Raw genomic sequence first — 6,630 nt, forward strand, 5'->3', positions numbered from 1 at the left:
GCGGAGGCGGAAAAGGCACGCCGGCCTCCGCCCCGCCCGGCCCGGTTCCCCCACCACGACTCGCCTTCCCCTCCCGGCTCGGTGCGGCGCGCCGCGCGCTCTCCGTTCAAACGGCCGCCGTTCCGCTGTCGGCACTCTTTCGTCGCTCACGCCTAGACGAGTTGCGTCGTAGTGGCAGGACCACCTGGAATCGAAAGGTCTTGGTTTGGCCTTCACTACGATACCAAGAAACCCCCACTTATTTTCGATAGTTTTCCGTCAGTTTCGAGTAGCGTGGTTTTCGAGACTTAGGCCCCTGGAGGCGACACGGTTGCGCCGATCGTGGAGTTTAAGGTATCCGCCGAAAGTAGACACCATAGGGAATCACCTCGGCACCGAGTCGCCTCCGCCGGCCTCGCGTGCCGTGCGAGAGGAGGCCCGCAAAATGGCGAGGCGCTCCGAGCGCTACGAGGGGCCGAACCGAAAAGAGCCCGGCGCCCGGCCATCTTTCGTCGTACAGAGCTCGGACTATGACTAAAATTCATGGCAAGGTGTGTTCTTTAAAATGAGACTCGAACCTCGACAACTTTTTTTCCGTGGGTAGGCCTAGCCGCCAAGGCCAACGGCAAAAGCGGAAGAAGTATGCTGAGCTGCTCGCGGCCACACCAACCACCACCGTGCTTCTGCCTGCCGCCGCCCGCCTCTGCGCTGTATGAAGAATTAGTAGGCTCGCTCTGCTGGAACTCCTGCCTGCCGGCTGGCCCATGGCGGCCCGTCTGCTATGGCTTCCTTGTTTGTTCTAAGAAGTTTACGACCAGCCTCTGCTCTGCTCTACACCGCTCGCCTGTCCCTTTTGCGCCGCTCCATAGGGAGTTATGAACGGTCACGTCGTGGCCGCGCTTGATATACATAATGCATGTGACGCATGCGCAAACGTGTGTTTCGTCGAGGCCTATAACCTTATAAGTCAAGCTTACACAAGCTTCATCCGCACGAGGATTGTGTGCACGAAATAACTCAAACATACGGTCATCTCGTTACGTTCGCGTGCCCTTTTACCTTTCCTATATCCTTTTGGCGCCGTAATACACGGATTCAAAGCTTTTTCCGCCCTGGCCGACCGCCCTTCGGCTGGGGGCCGCACTGCATCCGCCTCCGAACCACCAACAACACCGCCCCCCTTGTTGCCGTTCCTACGACCAATCTGCTTGATGGCGCTCGTCCGTGCATTGGGCGGGGCGGGGCGGCCCCGCTAGGCTCAGATGGCCGAGCGGCCGCTGCAGCAGCAGCAGCAGTGGCAGCAGCTTGTGGGAGCGGGCGGGAGAGAAGGGAGGGCGGTATTGTCATTTCATCACAAGGCTTACGGCGGGAGGAGTGGCGCGGAGCGGCGGCGGCGCCCAGGCCTGCTGCAGCCATATTTCCGCGGCGTTTCATCCGTCGCAGTCATCTCAGGGGCCGAGCCTTCGCTGCAGCCAATACTACGCGCCCGAAGCGCACCCCCACCTCCCCTTTTCTCTCCCTCTCACTTCCTCCCTCTCCTTCGCTCTGCTGCGCGCGGCTAAACCGCGAGAACTAGAGGACCCTCCTCAAAGAATAAAAGGCACCCCGGATTACCATTTCTGCGCCATTTGTTACGGCAAAATACAACAGAACTGCCCTTAGCTCTTGCTCGCTTCCTCATTTCAAACCCACCACCACCACCCTCCTGTACTTTGCTGCCCACACGCGTTGATTTCCCGCCTCTTTTCATTTATAGCGAACTAACGTTCAGCGACACAAATGCTCATTTACTTGCTCTGTGATCATCATATCGCGGATAGTATATTTGACACAATTAATTTGCAAAACCTGTTGTACCGTTCCTGAGAAATCCGCCACCAAAAATCAGTTTCCCCCAGAAAAGGTCGCTGCGTTTGCGTCGTGAGCGCGCCGTTTGGAGAGCACGGCGGTGCGCGACGGTGGTCGGCCGAGTGGTCCCGGGTGCCGCCGTACGAGCCGCCGTACTTCCGCGAGCTTTACGTCGCATAAAATTCGCACGGCGACAGTCTCTGTGCCGCTAATTGCGCGGGCGCGTATAATGCACCACCTGCTCGCGTACGGAGAAAACTGTAACGGCTCGTCACACGACCGCGGAGCTGCGGAGGCGCTGACGTATTTTCGCCGACCAAGCTAACAATAATTGTAAAAACAACCGTGTATAGAACGAAACAAAGGACCCCTCCCCCCCAAAAAAATAAACGAAACTGTGCGCGGCACATGTTGCAAACACGCTGACGCGATCTCACCTATAAGAAAAATCGTCCTCCATGCTCCATGAGTAAAGTGATTGGGAATGAGACCCAACGCTCCGCTCGCTCTCGGCGGCGGTGCAGCCAGAGCCGGACTAAACCCGGCCCCCCTGCCGCCCCCGCCGCCCCCCGACGGCACATTTTCATGGCTCCATCTTTTTGCTGCTACGGGAGGCAGTAACTCCAGCCGGCGGACTTTACGAGCAGAATAGAGGCTTTTGGTGCGCGAGTGGTGCGGGAAGGGGTGTGGAGTATTGGTCGCTCACCGCGCACACACAGGCACACACACGCACGCACACGCACACACACACAGTGCGTGCAGCAGCGGGGGCATACTTACATATGCAGAGGGTATAACGCGCACGCACGCATTGTGCAGCCTGCACTTCATGGCCACATCCGTCCCGTCCGTCCGTCCCGTCCACCCGTCCGTCCGTTGAGGTTGAGCTGCCCCTTCATGCTTGCTGCCCATATCCGCGCACAGCCCAACAAAACCATCTCTATCATTTGTTATTCTGAAACTATCCACTGTTTCTCGACTATTTTACAATCAATACGTCCACGTTTTTCACTTATGCCAGCAGGCTGCGTTTCGGGCGTGGTGATGTGATCCGTCCCACCCCAGCGGTTTTGTAGACCCCTGAGGGAGCTGCAGTTAGGCAGATGGCGATGAAACACCCCAAGGATTCCATTTTTCGTCATGCACAAAAAAAAAAGTACCAGCATAGTCATACTTAACCAACAGCTCTCTCGCCTCTCTCCTTCTGTTTCTGAAAGGGTGCCCTGCCGCCAGGCTACGCTACCCGCCAGGCACCTCTTTTGTTTGTACCGCTCAGTTTTCCCCTGCAAAAGGGGGATTGAGGGCGATAATTATTTTATTCCGTAATTGAAGCCCTTTGCTTCTCCTCTTTCCCCCACTTGTATCTGAAATAAACAACAGAATGCGCCCGATAGTATCGAATAATTTCTCGGAGCGGTGACCTATACCCCCTCCCCCATCTCTTCCCTCACCTCCCCTTCCCGCGGCTCAACCCCCTTTCAGTCAAAGGAGTACGCGTTCCATGTTGCCCTTTTTTTATTACACCCAGCAGAGCAGGTATTTTGTTTTCGTGACCCCCTTTTTTCCTCTCGCTGCTATCGACACCCGTTCTTTTTTTTTTTTCCTTTTTTTTGCCTTCCTCGGCCCGATCATTCGCAACACGAATCTCGACACTCTGATTGGGCCACTACTGCTGCTGCTGCCTCGGCTGCTGCCGCCGCGGGCCCCGTTGGGAGAGGTCACGTACAGCATGGAGATGGTGGGGAGGGGGGCAAAGGGGCGCCGTGGTCGGGCAGAAAAGAGAGAGGCGAGGGTATCGGCGTTGAGTGGGAGGGAGAGCACCACACCGCCGCCACCGAGAGAGAACCCATCCGCAGTAACCAGGATAATATTGATATTGAATGTTTGTCGAGGCTCCTGGTCGGGCCGGGCGCGCGTCCACCGCTCTCTGGGCTTTTGGTGTCAGTATGCCGGGCCCAGGCCTGGCCTGGCGTGGTGATCTGGCCGATAATTTTTTTTTCTTATACCGTTTTTCCTCCCCACCCCCTCGCATATTTTTCTTTTCCCGACTCACTTCCCTAGGGGCAGCAGCAAGGAGTCTGAAATGGGGAGGAGGGGAGGGAGGGGTGCGTACTCTGCGGAGTGGAGGGGGAAGGGCCGGGGGGCGTGAGCAAGGCGTGGCGTGGTCGCGCTGGACGAAGACAAACAATGTCATCGGCAGTGAACCATCTGCGCGGTGCTTGTTTTCCGGAGTGACGCCCGTCCACTAGACCCCCCCCCCCCCTGTTTCTGCTGCTAACTTGACAGCGCCATCTTAGCAGATGGGGGCCTATGTCATCCGTCTCGCTTCTCTACCTCTGGCATAGTTGCAACGTTGCCAAAACTGGGTAGGCAAGAAAATCCAACGGATACAGCAGATGCATCGCGCTCGCTCCATCCAGTTGTATGTTGGAGAACCTTTTGCCCACCTATAGTTGTCATGTCAAAAATAAAGTTGTGAATTTGTAGCAAATGTCTTGCTAATTTTTGTGATGGATTGCGCATGTTGTTGTGCAACAATCTCATTTGTTGTGTTACAAAAGTAAATTGTAAAATTACAATATTTTGTGTTGGAGGACCAACCAATAATGTTGTTATTCGACAGAATTGTTTAGTAACAAGTTTTTCTTCTTAACAAGTAATTTTTCTTTTCATCAAAAACAACTATTTTGTTTTTCAACAACTATACGTCATCACAAAAGTATTCAATTTGTTTTTCGACACTCATTTATTACAGTGTGGCAACTCTGGGCCCACACCGCACGCTGCACTGTTAAAAGCCTGCGAAGTATTTTGCTCCTTTGTAACTACGAAGCATTTACTTCGCAATTACAACGTGATGCTTTGCAATTACGAAGTGACACTTTGCAATTGCAAAGCGATGCTTTGCAGCGTTTCCATTGCTTTGCAATTGCAAAGCATCACTTTGTAATTGCAAAGTAAATGCTTCGTAGTTACAAAGGAGCAAAATACTTCGCAGCTCTGCAAAGCAAATGCTTTGTAGGAATTTAACAGTGTGAGGGCCTTCTGTCGCAGAGAACGTGGTGATGGAACTACACGCGGGAAAGTAAATGGAAGGAGCGATCAGACATAAGAGGAAGGAGTACTTCGAAACGTGCTCAGGGGTATGGTGGAGGCGACCGCGTAAGAGGGTAGTGTGTGCACGCGGTAAACAACCAGAGCGATGAACTGCCAACAACAGTCTGGTCTTCATCCCAAGCAATCCCCACCCCCTCTCTTTACTCGTAGATAGAACCGTTTTCAGCCCCCCATTTTACTCAAATACCGGAAATAACTACAATACTATGGCCCAGTGTCAATATGTGACTGGTGTTGGCGCCAGCGCTACCGTCTTTATGTAGCGACATGGGTGCTTGGTTTTTTCGATACTTCGGGTCCCCTTCACCTCCACCCCCCCCCCTCCCCTCCACCCCGCTTCCCTTTCGGATTCAAAACGCGATGACGGCCATGGTGTGTCGCACATACTGGGTTATTGCACTGCGTGCAGTTCATGCATTCCCCCGCTGCACTTCGACATTGCACAATAACGGTTGAACATGAAAAGAGGTACCCCCTCCTCTCGTAAATAATTATTATCGGCGTTTGCCAGAGGGGAAGAGAGCGGGCGAATGGCCCATGGAGAGCAGCGGGACAAAAGAATTCTTCGCCATGAACAAAGCAGTAATTATCGAGGGTGTCAAGCAACTTCCAGCCCACAATGACTAACGAGAGGCGCAGATTCATTTTTTGTTTTCATCGTCTTAGTTGCGAATCTTAACAAATGATGTCAAGTCAAGTTTACATCGCAGAGGAGAGAGAAAAAGTGCGCTGCACTGGGGAAAAGGGGGGAGAGGTCAAAATAAATGTAAATTAGACATTAGAGGAGTCGTGCCTCTGCTTTCTCTTGAAAGAGAGAGTAAAGCAGGCGACACTAGGGCCAGATAAGGAGAAGAGATAAATGGAGTGAGGGGACAAAAAAGGGGAGCAAAAGGAGCAGACAAACATGCGAAGAAGAAGGTGGAAGCAGCTAGCAGACGGGTCGGCATAAAGAAAACAGAGCCAACCAGCCAACAAACCCTCTCTCGCTCTCTTTGGCAGAAGCAGACGCTTTCGCAGAGGACGGGTGGTGTATACAGCGATTACGTATTTATGGAGGTATCATGCTGTTTTCCGGGACTAGGGCACAACATGCTTAGGGGAGAAACGCGAGAGACACCACCACCCTCCGCCGACGCCAACCAGAGCGGCGGCGGCGGTGCTTTCGGCCGGCATAGCCTTCTGACTGCACACACGCAGGAAGCGAAGAGAGTGCAGTATACCAGCGCCACGGTCCCCTCTGCTGCGGTGGCGGTGCAGTACAGTAGTGGCGCGTCATCCTCGGCGGCGGGAGAGCAGCGAGTAGCAGTGGGACACGAGCGCCGTGAGTCGCCGCCCCCCGCCGCCGCCCCCCGTAGTACCGGGCGAGGAGATTTATTCGTTCCGGTGACATTCCGATTTCCTGGCCGTCTGCCTGCAGTAGTAGTGGCCCGCTGTGTGGGGCCCCGCCGCCGGTATGCGAGCGGGTGTGTGTGTCGAGTAGGTAGCGGCGGGCCGCCCGCCGGGACCATCCCTCACGCTCACCAGGAGAGTCCACAGCCCGTAGGGCCAGACGACGGAGAGAGTGTGACCACACACCGCAAAAACGGACAGCAAAAATATAAGGGAGAAGCGGAATCTTGCGGAAGCAGATGATACAGTTTTAATTCTATTATTGTTGTTTTATCGTATTTTTTTGTAATTTAATTA

Source organism: Frankliniella occidentalis, unplaced genomic scaffold, assembly GCF_000697945.3.
Source record: "Frankliniella occidentalis isolate FOCC.00 unplaced genomic scaffold, Focc_3.1 Scaffold146, whole genome shotgun sequence".
In the NCBI taxonomy this organism is placed as follows: Eukaryota; Metazoa; Arthropoda; class Insecta; order Thysanoptera; family Thripidae; genus Frankliniella; species Frankliniella occidentalis.